General features: G+C 38.3%; 1 pseudogene; it reads right to left on the bottom strand.

Annotated features, from left to right (window-relative positions):
- Positions 1-3,116: 3,116 nt before the first annotated feature.
- Positions 3,117-9,009, bottom strand: LOC132611731 (cytochrome P450 93A3-like; annotated as a pseudogene).
- Positions 9,010-17,370: the final 8,361 nt, after the last annotated feature.

Here is a 17,370-nt window from a genome sequence, read left to right as displayed (position 1 = left end):
TAATCGTTATCCTATTCATAATTCGTTTACACAGTCATATTCATAGCATACCCGACTATGAAGGATCGGTGTTTCACATACCCGGCCATGGCATAGCTCGGTGAGTATACATACCTAGCTCTACCAAGGCTCAGGATTATCCGTACCCAACTGCAGTGGTGTGCGCGCGATACAGAACATACCCGGCCATATAAGCTCAGTTTTACATATTAATCATACATAGACACATATACGTAGGAGCTCATAAGCATCTTTGACGTCATTACTATCGTCGTTCATTACATCTATCCCTAGAGGATTACTCATCATATAAGGAATTTAGTACAATCGTATCATATCGAGAATCATGAGCTTAGTAGCTTTTGAAGATAGAATCGTTTGGAGGACAGCATTGGCTCATAGACGAATAGATATTTGGCCAAAGAATCATGCCTTATGAAAAAAGGGTTAGCCTTACATACCTTTCCGTTCAACTATTCTATCACTTGCACGTTCTCCTTCAATGCTCACATTTCTACCTTCATTAGAGTTATACTGTCATTAGAAAATCGATAGCTTAGCATACATGACTAAAGCAAGAGAAAATTGGACAGCATCTCCTTTATTTGTACGACTTCCTCCATGTCTTATATCAACTCCCAAACATCAATAATAACATTCACAACATCATCACAATAGTCTTTATTCACCTACATTATCCTTACTTCTCAATTCACTTCCAATCATCCACATCCATGATCATATCACACTATTACATTCATTCATGTACAATGTCCATCCCATGTTCGTAACCTCATTTATAACATAACTATAATCACAACATATCAAGAATGATGACTCAATCTAAGCTATTACTAAAAAATGACACTATTCCCATATTCCTGACTCATGTTCTATATGTTTGAACTTCTCAATACCTTAAACAACATGGAAATACTATAAAACTTACCTTAGATGGTGTAGGAATGACCCTTGGGTGGAAACTTTTCACTTGAGCAAAACCCTAGTTTCACCTTCACTTGGATTCCTTGTATTGGATGAACTTTAATGGGTTTCTTACACTTGATTCTCTTGGTTTGATGAATTTGTTCACTAATATCCCTTGAATTCTTATAGGAGAAGTGTGGAAAAATGTTTTAGAGAGAAGGGGAGGGAAAGGGAAATGAAATGAAATAACTTGGACCCCTTATTAATAATACTCAAATCTGTCCCGACCATTTTCTACGGACCAGCATACGGTTCGTATAAATTTCACTGACCGTATGTCTGGCCGTAGATTTGGTCCAGTGAGGCTGACCATCTGGCCTGATTATACGGCCAAACATACGGCCAGTATGTTGGGCCGTATGATGCCCAATTCTTCCGAACTCATTCTCGTCGACTCGTTTGATCTCCAATCCTTATGGAACCTTCTTGACACTTGTTTATCACCTCATTAACAATCTAAGGGAAGTTATAACTCTTCTCTAAAGCATCAATAATCATCATTAACTTGGTACTAGTAAATACTTTCCGATACATATCGTATGACTTACGTTCTCTTGGCAAACATTCTCCTCTTACCTCGAATGCCTTTGAAATCTTAATTAGGGTCATCAAATGTCATTCCTTACTTATTGAAATACCGTACTCTTCGTTAGTCTATTCACTGTGCATCAACGGAAATTTTTTCGAAGTGTAACAATAATCTAACATAAGAATAAGAGTCAGTAGACATTCATATCGACATATCAATAACCCAGTCAAAAAGCGAACCCCGAACAACAAGGTCAAAATTGTACTTTTATCAAAAAATTGGATTACTCATAACTAACTCAGAAAACGCAAATCTTAAAAATCTCCTGCACCCATTCACAAATCGATATCTGAATCAAGGTTTTACCTTCTCTTAGCTTTAGGTCTCAAAATCCCAATTTTAAAAATCCAATCACGGATAAAACCACTATTAAATACTAAAAGGAAGGTTAGAATCTTACCCCTCTTAAAAAAGAGTTGATAGCCTCCAAAATCGCCCAAATCGGAGCTCAAACACTCCCAAAATCGCAACATCAAATGTCACTTCGAATTGGAGATTTAATTCTATTCATGCATGAAACCTTCTTCGCGAATGCACGGCCCACCAATGATCGTGATGAACAGCCCCGACCGACCCATCTCGAACGCGAGGCCCATCTCGCAAACATGACGAGTAGTCTAACCCGGGCCAGCACCCTCTCTTCACGAATGTGAGGGCCGGCTCGCGAACGCAATGGCCACCCTAGCCAACCCTTTGCGAATGTGAAGCCTCCTAGACAAATGTGAAGGTTAATTTCTGGCACCAGATACCAAAAAACTTTGGTGTCTCCCAAAGTCCGATTCGATGCCCGAAACTCTCCTAGAACCCCCCCCCCCCCTCCCCAAAACAAAACCAAATATGCAAATCGATCACAAAACATGCTATGAACCTACTGGAATGCTTAAAACATTGATCTGGTACCGTCTTGACCCATCGTTGATCGTGGTCAACTCAATTTCTTAAACCTAACTAGTATTTCAACCAAGTATCTGAATCACTTTTGAGCCCTTCGGGATTCATCTAAACCATCCAACCAAGTCATAAATCACGTTGCAGATCTTATGGAACTTTCAAAACTCGAATTCGAGTTCGTTAACCCCATATGGTGACTTTAGTCAATCCTTTTGTTATTTCAACTTAAGAATTTTAAATTTTATATTTTCTTCTCCGATACTTATCCGATTGCCTCGAAAATCATGTCACCCGTCCCCGCAAGTCAAAAATATCATTGTAAAGCTACTGGAATGGTCATGTAAGAAAAGAGTCCTAATGCTCAAAACAACCTAACAGGTTATTACAAATCAAAAACATGATACTATCAATCTATCAAACATCCATACTTGTCTTCAACAACCATGCTTGAAATTACCTTATGTATATAGCCATTAAAAATTGATATCGATGTTTAATGAACTATAAGAATTTAATTTCTTAAAAAGATATATATATTCATGCATGTAACATGATCATCCCTTTCCACATGGAACTAAATTATGTATTTCTATTAGTTTCGACATTTGATAGTTTGAAATTCATTGATTTAGAGTTTGCACCGCATATTTCATGTCTCATTAAGAAAAGGATTGAACCTACACACTGGAACACAAATCAAAGGATTGGCTCTAGGAACTGTGACACCAGTTCCTTCTTCCATGTCCACTTTACCAATACCTTCACCACCAACTTTCCATTCAAAGCATTGAATTGCAGCAGCAAGACTTGTGTGCAAAATTTGCAGTGCTAATGAAATTCCAGGGCATCCTCTTCTTGTACTTCCAAATGGCAAATAATGAAAATTATGTCCCCTTACATCCAACTTTACTTCATTAATAAACCTTTCTGGCAAAAATTTAAGAGGGGTTTCCCAATATTTTAGTCTCTATTCAAAGCCCACAAATTCACCAAAAGTCTTGTTTTTGATGGTATATGATAGCCTTCAATAGTGCAGCCTTTACTAGATTCTCTAAGAATCATTTGAGCAGGAGAGTGAAGCCTTAATGTTTCTTTAACAATGGCTTGAAGATAGGGAAGTTGAGAAATGTCTGACTCTTCCACTAATCTATTCTTTCCTATGACGTAGTCAATTTCTTGGGCTGCTTTCTCCATAATATGTGGATGATTAATCAATTCTGCAAGTGCCCACTCCATTGCAATGCCTGAGGTGTCTGTTCCACCAGAAAATAGGTCCTGTAAAATTTGCATCTAGTCATAAAAAAGAATCAAGAATAAAAGTAAAACAAAAATGAGAGTAGAAAGCGTCATAGCAACTAATGGACTTTCTTGACCCAATAAGTCTACTGGTATAATCCCCACATATACTCTTCGTCTGCCTTTAGTTTATTCTTTTTGTTGCCTATTCTTTAGTTTGTATGACCCTGAAGATTCTTCTAGCACGACTTTTCATTACTCCCCGTCCCAGTTAATATTTTTTTAGTTGTCTAAAAATGATTGTTATATTTTTATACTTATAAGTTATTTAATCTTATCATTTCTATTTTACCCTTAACGACATGATTTATATTCTTGATATAAAAGTTCACATTTTTTTATGCTGATAGAGATGACGAACATGTGAAACATTTACTTGCAATAGTTGATAGTGAGGAAAATTTTGGAACTTATAAGTATAATTTGTCTAAAATATATTCTATTATTTCTTTAAATTTTTTGCTTCTTTAAATTTTTTTCTTGGTGAAAATTTTAGAATACTATTCACCAAAGCAGATAGAAAGAAGATATTCTAAGTGTCGAACATAGAGGAGCATCGTGACGCGAGGCCCCATAGCACCAAATTTGGTCGTCATGAAGGTCGCGCCGTGACGGTGGAGGTGTGCCATGAGAAAAAAATGAAAAATTGGTTAAGTACGGGAGACGAGGGAGGCCGTCAAAGCAAGGTCCTTGGCCGGTATGGAGCTTGCGACATGAGGCACGTCGCAACCAAGGAGCTCGTAGTGTGGGCTAGGGTGATTCAGCCACGGGTCAATAAATACAACCCTTGTGCGTTTTATTCTGATTTTCACATTTCGGACTTCGTTCTAAAGCCTTGCAGTGGTTTTCTTCTCCTTTCATCCTCCCACAATAAGGTAAGATTATTCTAATGATTTCAAATATTCTAAAATCATTACATGATTATTAACATCGTCATCCAATAAAAAGGATTTCCAAAGTAAATCCTTCCCAAGCATTCAAAGCAAGGGTTCTGGTGTTCTTCGTCAGACAACCGTAATTGTTTGTTATATTGGAACAATTAAAGGTATATAAGGCTAACTCTACATATGAGAACTTTATTTTTCTTCCCCATGCCAGGTATATCCACGTTTCTATGTTTTCCTCACAATGGAAGGATTATGCCCTAGTCTTAGATAAGTCTTACGGTTCTTAAGCTTTCGATTATGAAATATGCTTCCTAGTAATGTTTGTATACTTGTGATCAACTAGTTTGACAGTTCAATGTTATCTCAGAATGAAAATATCATATACATATATACTCCTTATGTTATAATTTATGTAAATCTATTTTATTTAGCATGAAATTTAATAAAGAAAGAAAAAATTGAGACGAAGGGAGTAATTACCAGAACAAAAGCTTTGATATTCTCTCTTGTTAATCGTATTTCTGATGTTTTGTCTTCTGAGATATCAAGTAATATCTCAAGGAGATCCTTTGCAACTTGCTCATCCATTTTCTGCCTTTTCCTTCTTATTTCTTTATGCTCCTCAGTTATGCTCTCCATAATCTCATCAAACCTGTCCCTAACGCCCTTCAACTTCTTCCCAAAACCTAGCAAATCCCATTTCTTACAAAACCAGAAAGTATCTGACAGATGAAATTTCCCTGAAAGCTTTGCCATTTCATGAATCATTTCCCTTATCTTTTTAGCTTCGTCTTCGTTGTCAGAACACCCTTTACTCATAAGCATCCTCGTAATAACATTATTAGTCATGGTAGTAATTTCACCATGAACATTAATGGCCTTGCCAACTGCAGCACTTCTTGATAATCCTTTTATTAAATGCTTTATTTCAACATGTCTGATTGGAAGTAGAAGATGTAGAGTTTGTCCTCCAAGAAGTTTAGAAATACAAAGCTTTTTCATGAACTTCCAGTAAGGGCCATAAGGTGCAAATGAGAAGTCTTGGTGATAAGTTAGGTAATCGATATTTGATATCTTTGGATGGTTTGAGAAGCTAATCTCAATATTTTTTAGGAATATTTTGTCACGACCCAACCCCGAGCTGGACACCCATACACACTCACTTACCAAATCGATACAGCAAGGACTTATCCGTATTCAGCATACATTACACTATACAGATATTGAATTCAGATGTCGTCTTAAGCGGTCATAAATAGCAGAATATCATACAGAAGCCGGCAAGGCTGGCGGAAAACACGTCGCCCAAATATATACATCCATACACACACATATGGGCCGTTTCGGCCATCATAGTAAATGGGACCGCTTCAGACAACGATCACAGGCAGAACCAGAAAATAATGACCCATGACCCACATATATGTCTACAGGCCTCTAACAAACATAGCAGAATCATGTGACGGGACAGGGCCCCGCCGTACCCCTGAATACACACACACACACACACACACACACACACACACACATATATATATACAACGGAAGAATCTATACCAAAATTTGGGCTCCAGAACAAGGTAGCACTCCAGGGTAGCAGAACAGATAGCCTAAACTGTCGGGTCACTCACACGAACGTCCGTACCTGCGGGCATGAAACGCAGCCCCCGAAGAAGAGGGGGGGTCAGTACGGAATATGTATTGAGTATGTAAGGCATGAAATACAACTGAAAAGGATCATTACTGAAATAGTGATTCCAGGAGTCAAATATCATAATCAAGAAACCACTGTACCTGTGTAGTACGGAACAAAATCGAACATTTTCATACCACATACCGTACCCGGCATGGGACTCGGTGAATGAAATTATGTCTTTATGTCATTATGAATACATGTATACATATACCGTACCCGGCCCTCTAGTGAGGGACTCGGTGAATAGAACCATGCATGCCAATATCATATATCATATATATATATATACCGTACCCGGCCCTCTAGTGAGGGACTCGGTAAATGAAGTCATATCATCATATCAGTATGCCATCATATCATCATGCATATACATATATACATACCGTACCCGGCCCTCTAGTGAGGGACTCGGTGAATCAAATCATCATATGCCCTCCTGGCCACCATAACACATCATCATCATCATATCACATCATCATATGCATATACCGTACCCGGCCCTCTATTGAGGGACTCGGTGAACAATGCAGTGGAATGCGCACGATAACATACCCGGCCCGGGACTCGGTGAATAGACATATTGAAGCTTGCACGAACAGAGTAATGCGAAACCATATGCACATAAATCAAGACTCGATAGATACGTACACTTACCGACATCTGAAGGCTCAGAAACAAGTTTCGGGTCAATCGGAATTAGTATATGAAAGTTATGAGCTTTTGAAGTATAGAACCTTATAAAAGCGTTTCAGGAGCCATTCTTGGAAAATCTAGTAACAACAACCATAACAAGTACCTTTCGGACACCATTATGGATCAAATCAAATATAGCTTTTAGAATCATGTGTACATATCAAAGTTTATCAAAGATTTAGCGGAATAATCAGACGTGCCATCATTTGAAAATCAAGACATAAGCCATATCACTTATCTTTCGAATGCCAATTCGGAAACATGTCAAACAAACTTCGGACATTACGGATACACATCAAAACCATATGAAACAACTTATGGAAGTCAAGAATATTAGCCATCCTAGTGGCTCTAAGAATAGGAAATTCTTTGAATTCATGCATATACGTCATTTGTTCGTTTCATAGAGATCATGCCAAAAGAAAGAAAGGTAAGCCTTACATACCTTGCCCGCTTCCTACGCTAATCCGAACTCAAGTCTTTGGCTTCGCGAGGTCTACAACAATATTAACATGTACCAACATTAGCCATAAACACTTAGGAGTCCAATTCTAAGCTGACACTTAGTCTACCGAAATTTCGGCAGCATTTCCCTTGTAAATACAACAACCCCGAGAATTTAACTCGGCCAAATTTATCAACAACCATACCAACAATCATTTCTACAATACCAACAATCAATTTGAAGCATATTCTAACATTAGTAACCCGCGCAACATTCAAAACAATCCAACCAACTCTATTCCACCCGAAACTCTACAAATGCAACAAAAGCTATAACAACACATTTCCTTCTTCCAAATTCATAAACTACAACATAAATTCATACTTTAGCAACTTCATTCTCACAACTACATAAAACCATAGTAAAATCACATAATTTCCTACAACAACCTACAACCAATTTCCATGCCAACTTGAACCATTAGTCTTCCATTTGCATCATAAGATCCACAACAACACAACTAACATATTAAATAAAATTAATTCACCTCTCCTCCACCATTCAATAACCACACGGCCACCATTCAACACACACACTCACACGGCCACACACAACACACATTATTTCCAAAATTTTCATTCAATTCTACTTACTACAACATATATAAACCTTCCATAACATATAAAAGAATATGAATTCTTACCTTTTTCCTCAACTTTTCACTTGGCTAGAATTTTTGGACTTGCCACCAAGAGTAGTTTTCTTGCTTCAACAATTATACCACGTTAAAGAGGACCTTTGAATTAGTGGTAATACTAGGAGAATATATTTTTTTGGATCAAGATGGATGGATTCATTTTTTTTTTCCTCTTCTTGTTCTTGGCTGAAAGGCCTTCTTTCTCTTGCTCTCAATTTCTTCTTCTTGAAAGTTCTTGAATTGATGAATAATAGTGGCCCTTTTCTCTTTTTATTTACTAAATTTAGCTTTTACATGGGCCTTGGCCCATTCCCCCTTTGGCCGGCCACCTTGGGCCTCTTTTTTTTTTTGTTTTCTCCAAGCCCAATTATTTGTGACTAATTTTTGTAATTCAAGAAACTATTTTTCCAAATTTCTAATTTTGCCCTTAGCCTTCCTCAACATTTCCGCATCAATATTTTCATGAACAACTTATGTATTAAATAAGATCAAAAATATTTCCTTATCTCTTACTAGTCACAATTATCTCGAATCATCCGAATATGCAAAATACGGGATATAACATATTTTGGCTACTTCTGGTGAAGAAGCAACCACACATGGAACAGAACCAAGAAATAAGTGAAATAATGGTCCATATTTATTGGATAATTTGTAAAGAGCTTCATGAGTTTTGTTACTTAGAAGGTGGAGATGACCAATAAGTGGAAGCTTTAAAGGGCTTGGAGGAAGGTGAAATGTGGTTCGATTTTTCACTAGTGATCTAACTATAATGGTGGAAATAAGCTAGATGAAAAATAGAAAGATATAGGCTTCGATATCAACCATGATTAATTAAAAGGTTGAGTTGATAATGCTGAAATGAGGTGATGCTTTTACTGCTATTTATACAACAAAATAATGGATCTACAATCGATCGGCTGAATTTTTATATTTGCATCAGTAAGATGATGACTCTATTAATAAAAGATGCAATTAAAAGATCGATGAGCTGGTAGATTTTAAAATCTAGTACTTCTCGAAGGTTTTTTTTTGTACTAGACTAGCTTTATTTTGTCTTCTATCAACGAAAATAAGGTGGAAGATTTCTCTAAAAGATTCCATTTGGCTTTGCTTAGCTTTTGACAATTTCAGACTTGAAAATATTCATTCTCTACTTTTAAAGGTCCCATTGTTAGGGGCAGGAATGCAATCCTGGAAGTGTTGAATATTTGTGGTGTGAATGTGAAATTAAGGGAATTTTATTTTTTATTTGTGGCTTTTTCTGAAAAGCAACATGCATTTTCCTGTAAAAATATCACCAGTTTTGTTTCGAAAAAGCACTGGATTGCAGCTTTTCTTCACAATCACCTATTCATTGTCCATATATATATTGATCCCCTTGCCTAAGATCTTTTAATAGATTTTCAAATTCTTGTTCTTTCTCTTTTATCCTCATTGTTTCAAAATAAAAACAACATTATATATATGATTTGCTCGTTACACGCGCAAGAAGAAGTCTGTGGACTTTGGTGCTCACATGTACTAAGTCATGATGTCATGATGATGATAGATAACAAATATATATTTAGGAACTTGAAAAGAAATCACATCGCGTACTTTTTGTCTCTAATGAGATTTGAACCATAATCTCTAATATTTTTACATTTTTTTTAAATTAAGGTCAATAGTTTTACACTTCATTAACCGCCACACATATATATTTAGGACGTTATCAACGAATCTCCTGCTTTTAAGGTTTACTAGTGTTTACCCCGGATTTAGGTAATCAATTGAATTTATAAGTGGGGTATAGGATATGTGGACGAACTTTAATCTATTTTGGGTTGATGTGGAATATATATGGACTTGTTTGTAATGATATGTATATGTCAGTGTATACGTTGATGCCTTGAATAAATATGTAGATATTGATGATTAAGCTAATTGTATTTAATGAACAAGCAAAGCCAAAACACCACTGATTCGGACCAAAAAAGAAAGAGAGAGAGAGAGAGAGAGAGAGAGAGAGAGAGAGCTTCAATATATATTTTCTATTACAATTCTCTAGATCTCCCAAAGCCAACCCCTAAAAGTAGGGAAATGTCTTCTATTTATAGTTTTGCCTCATGGGCCTTACATGCAATCCAAGGCCTTTTTAGAATAAAGAAACCCTAAAAGGATAAGGTAGGGCCACACGGTCTGACACTCGTACGGTTGTCAGTATAAAATGGCAGAATGGTCTTGGCACGTGGCAATTCTGCAACTGGTTAACCGGACCAACGGCCACGTTCAGTTCGGACCTGAAGAAACCGGACTAACGGCCATGAGAACTTGACTTGGAGAAATTGGACTAACGGCAACGCTGAGTTTGGTCGGGAGTGTCACACCCTCATCTTGATAGGGCATGATGGGCACCCGACTCTCATCAGAGTCGACCGAACCCTTAAACGTTCACTTTACCAAAACCTGTCATTTCAAAAACTTTTAAAACAAGGAACTTTTCCAAAATAGGGATCATTGTCTTTATACAGATTATGAAAACTTTTAATCAATTACGTACTTTAAACCAACTGAAATCATCTGAAAAATACATACTCTTTTAACATCTATAAAAGATTCGCACTTCTCGACGCCCTATCCACAGGACATTGTCTGCAAAGTCTCTAACATATACAAAATACCATAACAAAAGTACTTGACTCGGCAATACTCCGAACTGAGATGGAGCTCGCCAATCCCGCTGGAACACCTTCTAGCAAAGTCTTCTACTCATCTGGGTGTACCTGCGTGGCATGAAACGCAGCCCCCGAAGAAAAGGGGGTCAGTACGGAATATGTACTGAATATGTAAAGCGATAACAAATCATAACCACAGCTTAATTTAGGATAGAAGAAATCACAATCAAACTCAATACCTGTAGCCTTCACTGGAGAAGCATAAATGTATACACGAGGTCTCAAAACAATCCTTAAGTAAATAATGCAATCCAACAAACATCCTTTAAGTAAATAATGCAATCTAACACATATTCTTTAAGTAAATAATGCAATCTAACACACGCGCCGCTTCCGGCATGTTAACAAAATGGTCCCTTCGGACGGCCGCTTCCGGCATAGTAATGATGATGGCCCCTTCGGGCGGCCGCTTCCGGCTTAATAATAATGATGGCCCCTTCGGGCAGCCGCTTCCGGCATAACAATAATGATGGCCCCTTCGGGCATGCCGGTTCCGACATAATACTACCCTGGCCCCTTCGGGCATGCCGGTCCCGACATAATAATAATGATCCTGGCCCCTTCGGGAATAATAATTATGATCCTGGCCCCTTCGGGCATAATAATAATAATGATGGCATGAAATGTAAACATAAGACGTAAATGGAATGAAATAGTAAAACCTCGCACCCCGTTCGGAGTGGTTTTGAAGAATTAATTAGTAAAATCTCGCACCTCCTTCGGAGTGGTTTTGAAAGTCTAAATAGTAAAATCTCGCACCCCCTTCGGAGTGGTTTTGGAAATCAAACTTTATATTTCCTTTAGTATAAAACTAGTTTTCTCGAAAATATTAGTAAAATCATAAACACGTTTCAAGTCAATCCGAGTTAGCATAAGAAAGTTATGGACATTATTCAAATCTTACTTTATGTTTCCTTTAGTATAAAACTAATTTCCTCGAAATTATTAGTGAAACCATATGCACAACTCAATTGGCATAACGTAAACTGAGGCCATATGTTATACAGCACGCTCAGACATAAGCTGAGGCCATAGCGCACTGAGTGATCAGCTGAGGCCATAGCACACTCAGACTTAAGCCGAGGCCATACGTTATATAGCACGCTCAGTTGCGTCATGAAATCATCTAGAAAAAAAAAACTCTTATGGGCGTCATGTATGCAATCAAACCCTTTTCATTTGTCTCCTTCGAGACTCACAATTTAAATGTAAAATGCATAGTTAAGAGAAAGACCTTATGAACGTCCCCTTGGGGATTTAGATAACATTATGAAATCACACAGCTTGAGAATGCCCCTTCAGGCTTAAGAGGTCGAAGAACTCAGGATATCCTACATCTAGGAATGGATCCATTATGGATATCGTTACGCTACGTTTCCAAAACAATCCAAGTTAGCATATGAAAGTTAGGAACGTTACTACTTACAGAACTCTTTAAAAGAAAACAAGAACTCTTTATGCTTTGCTCGTTGTTCAATCATATGATAATCTCGACTATACTAAGCATACTCACATCAAGAAGTGAATAAGAATCATTAACAAGCTCGGAAACATATCAAATGGAGCTTCGGAAATCATAGATACATATCAAAAGGTGAATACGAATCATAAACAAACTCGGAATCACAGAATAGAGCAACCCCAAAATGCATATCATATCTTATTTGGCTCTAGGACATGCCAAAAGAAAGAAAGGGTAAGCCTTACATACCACGTCCCACGTCCGATTAACCGTGCTTATTCATCCAAACTTCAACCGACATACCACTTCACCCGAAACCCTCCAAATTCAACAATAACAATAACAACATATTTCTTTCTTTCAAATTCATAAACTACACCAACAATCTACCTTAGCAACCTCATTCTCATAATTACAAGAAACCATATTAAAATCACATTAACTTCTACAACACCCACAAACAATTTCAATGCCAACTTGAACCATTAAATCTTCATTTGCATCGTAGAATCCATAACAACAACAATTAAAGATACTAGATAAAATTAGTTCATTCCTTGCCATACCAAACAACCCATGTTTGGCCACCACACAACATCCATATATTTCATGATTTTCCTTCACTTCTACACGCTACAACATACACAAAACATTCATGACATATAAAAGAAGATTAATTCTTACCTTTTTCCCTTACTTTCTCACTGGACTATGATTATGAACTTGCAACAACGGGAGGTCTTCTTGCTACAACAATTATACCACGTTAAAGAGGACCTTCAAATTAGTAGGAATACTAGAAGAAAATATTTTTTTGATCAAGATTTCCAAGGGTTCCTTTTTCTTGCTCTATGGCCGAATGGCCCTCTCCATGTTTCCTCTCCAAGTTTCTTGAAATTTCCAAAAGATGAAGATGAAAAGTATGACCATTAAGTCATCTTTTGGGTCTTATTTATTTTAATTCCATGTGGGCCTTGGCTCACTTCAACATGGCCGGCCACTTTGGCCCAAATTATCCAAGCTCAATCTCTTTCTTTTTTTTGTTTTGTAATTCATGAAAATTTATTTTCCCAATTCCAATTTTGCCCTTGGCCTTCCTCCGTATTTTCTATGAGCCATCTTGCGAATTTCCCCTTTTTCCCCTAGCCTTTCATAACATTTCCACATCAAAACTTTCATGAACAACTTGTGTGCTAAACAAGGTCAAAAATATAGCCTTGCCCTTAACTTCCCGCAATTATCTTGAATTATCCGAATACGCAAAATACGGGATATAACAGGGAGACACCGGATCAACAGATTTACTTCTCTTTTCTCGGATCAGCCACATCCGCAGCAATTCCCCGTCTCAAGAAAGGTCTGATCATACTCGTGCTCATTTGGTCATACCCTCGGCCCCCCGATCTCACCGTTCTTACATATATTCGGTTTTTACCATATACAGATAGTCCCCCCACTTTTCGGATAGTAGTTTTACCAGAGTCATGGGAAGTGGATAAGTCACAAAACTGGTGGTTTCATAAGCTCGTTCTTATCTTTTAATTTTGGCGGGAACAGTTGTGTCGCGTCCCTCAGACATCGGCCACATGTCTCGTCCCGAATGGCCGACCTCGGGAACCGCCGTAACGCACGTCGCCTCGTATCACATCTCATTAATTGTGGGACACATGGCACCACCCGATTGGCCACCTTCTGTAACTGCTACAGTTCCCATGCCTACATAAAGCCCTCAACCTTTTCATTTTTCTACTTTCACTTCTTTACTTCACTTACTCCTGATCATTTTTCATCCGTTGATCTCTTGCTTGTTTTGATCGTAAGAAAGCCAACTTTTCCAACTTCCCCATTTGCCATTCTTTGATCGAAAGTACTCCTTTGTTTCCTTTTTCACTAGTCATTTCGAATTCTTCAACTGCCTTTTGAATCTTTCCTTACATTTCCTCCATTGTTTTCTTTTTCTGTAATTTGACTCCCATCTCATTCAAATTTTCTCTTTCACATTCTCCAAATGTCTGCCAACACCGAAACCACTTCCCAGGATTTTCCCTCAATTTCTTCTCAGGGAGCCGAACCAACCTCACAACCTGAGGGAAAACCCTTCGTTGAACCTAACGCTTTGGACATAGTGCCATCCAAACCCAACTACAACAAAGAATTTAAAGTCAAGAAGCCCTCTCCGATCGCGGATAGGGGTTTTGATGTAAGGCGATACCCTTCGTCTATTACCGAGGATAAACTTGACCAGATCCGGGTCGACTGCGGATGGGATAACCGTCCGGTGCAAGTGTTCGCCCCTGGGCCAGACGAATCTATCACTGATCATAGAGAAGGCTTCTTGTATGTTTACGCCTATCCATTTATGCTCAAGCTCATCCCTGCAATTGACCCGGTTATTTTGGAGATGTGTCGGACGTACAATGTGACCCTGGCCCAAATTAGTCCGATTATTTGGAGGACTGTGGCCTGCCTCCGGCTATTGCCCAACAACGTCAACAGGGAATTCTCGATGACGCATTTCATCTGGTTATATTCCCCGAGGCTATTCCGAGGTGGCATGATAAAGCTCGCCAAGCGAGGTCGGAACCCCATTTTTCCAAAATGGACAAAGACAGAGATCAAGGGTGGTTGGAACGCCATGTCCGGGTAAGGACCGCGGACATTATTCTGATTGAGTAGATGCCTTTCCCGGAGAGGTGGAACGATAGGCGTAAGTTTCTCAGTCCTTCCTTCAATAATCATTCTTCCTCCATACTTTGTCAACACTTACTCCCTTGTATTCACGTGGTTTTTGTTACACCTTGGGAAATTTCCAATTAACGTACAGTGAATAGGCTAGCGAAGGGCATGACGTATACGATGTTTCGATAAGTAATAAATAGCATTTGATGATCCTAATCAAGATTCAAAGACATTTGACGTAAGGGAAGAAGGTTGTTAAGGAAAGCAAAGGATATGTTACGTGTCGGGTAAGAATTATGAGTGACAAGTTAACGATGGCTTAAAGATGTTTCAGAGAAGAGTGATAACGTCCCTTAGGTTGGTATTGAGGTGTTAAACAAGTGTTAAGAAGGTTCCATAAGGATTGGAGATCAAACGAGTCGACGAGAACGAAATCGGAACAGCTGGGCATTATACGGCCCAACAAACTGGCCGTATAAATTATACTGGCCGTATGTTAGGCTGTATATTTATCCAAGAGGGGCATCATTCACTGGAATAAACATAAGGCCTATATAAAATGTACGGACCGTATGTTGGTGGGTATATCTCGGTCGGGACAGATTTCATGATTTAATATAAGGACCCCTCTCTCATTTTATTTCATCTCATTTCCACTCTCCTCTCTTCAAGAAACCTCTAGAACACTCTCCATTATTCATCCACAAGAAACCAAGGGAAATCCATGATCAACTACCTCAAAACCACGAAATCAAGTGTATGAAACCTAATAAAAGTTTATCTACACCAAGAAAACTCAAGGGAAGTGAGTTAGGGTTTTGGTGCAAGAAGAGAAGTTCCACTCAAGGATTGTTCATCCATCATCTAAGGTGAGTTTTATGATCATTCATGGTTGTTTAAGGTGTTGAAAGTTAAAAACACTTGGATTGTAGAAAGATATAGGAAATGGGTCATAAATGAGTGAATAGTGTCATTGTTGAGTAGTAGTTTGGGGTGAATTATGAATATTGGTATGTTGTGATTGTAAATATGTTATGAATGACGTTTAGAACATGGAAAAGGTATTATATGTGAGAATATGCAATAATAAACTATCACCATGATTATGGAGAGATTGGAGTGAAATGGCGAAATGCGGATAATGTAGATGAATGATGACTGTTGCCTGTTATATTGTGAATGTGGTTACGAATGATTGGGAGTTGATATAGAATATGGGAAAAGTTATATAAACAAAGGAAATGATGCCCAATTTTCTTTAGCTTTAGTAAGCGCATTTAAGTAATCGATTAGCTAATGTTCATGCAACTTCTCTTAAAGGTAGAAACGTGGGCATTGAAGGAGAACAGGAAAGCGATAGATTAGTTAAACGTAAAAGGTATGTGAGGCTAGTCCTTTCTTTCTATGGCATGAATCCTATAGCATTACTTCTCCTTCCTTTTCATGATTCTCCTACATTCCGGAAGACTAATAGCCTATGTTCATGTATAGCTATATGAGCTAAGAGATATATTATGAGCCCAATAATGATGATGATGAGTTTAAGTCTCAAGATTCTAGAGATTATGAGATGATGTTCCTGTATAGTTAATGATGTTGTTCATTGCACACACTCACCTTATATACTATTTCCTTCGAGGTGAGGCAGAATGTTTATAAATGCTCCATAAAGGAATCGGGGGTTCACGACCTTATGTCACCCCGATAGAGTATAATTGTCTTAAGTTTCCAGTCATGCGTTATGGTAATGTTATGATGAGAATATGATAAGTCTATGACATGTACATGATATTATCACACCGCGCCTATATGGCCGGCAGGCACCGCTGAGGCGGGCAGCGTATACACCATGTCTAGATGGCATGGGTAGACACCACTAGTGGGCGGCATGAGATGATACCCCGGACGCGGGAGGTCTGGATGCAGGCTAATGCTTATCACACCGTACCTATATGGTCGGGAAGCTTGTACATTTATACATACATGATATGATGATGATTATGAGTAAGCCAGTATGTGTTATTTCTTTTATAAGTGACAGTCATATACAGTTGCTCCTTATTGATGCTTCCTTTATCTTATTGATGTATTTTCATTACTTATGCCTCTCATTCTCAGTACAATGTTCGTACTGATGTCCGTTTTCTTTGGACGCTGTGTTCATGCCCACAAGTAGACAGGGAGGTGATCTTGATCCAGACTCGTAGGAGCTAGTAGCTGATTTGAGAGCACTCTGTTGTTCCGGAGGTGCCTTTGACTATTCTTTTGTGTACATATGCATATTTTAGGCACGACGGGGTCCTGTCCCGTCCCTATGTCTAGCACTCGAGT

This window comes from Lycium barbarum, chromosome 1 (genome assembly GCF_019175385.1).
Source record: "Lycium barbarum isolate Lr01 chromosome 1, ASM1917538v2, whole genome shotgun sequence".
In the NCBI taxonomy this organism is placed as follows: Eukaryota; Viridiplantae; Streptophyta; class Magnoliopsida; order Solanales; family Solanaceae; genus Lycium; species Lycium barbarum.
The sequence above is the reverse complement of the archived record's forward strand: the minus strand, read 5'-3'. Positions and strand labels throughout refer to the sequence as shown.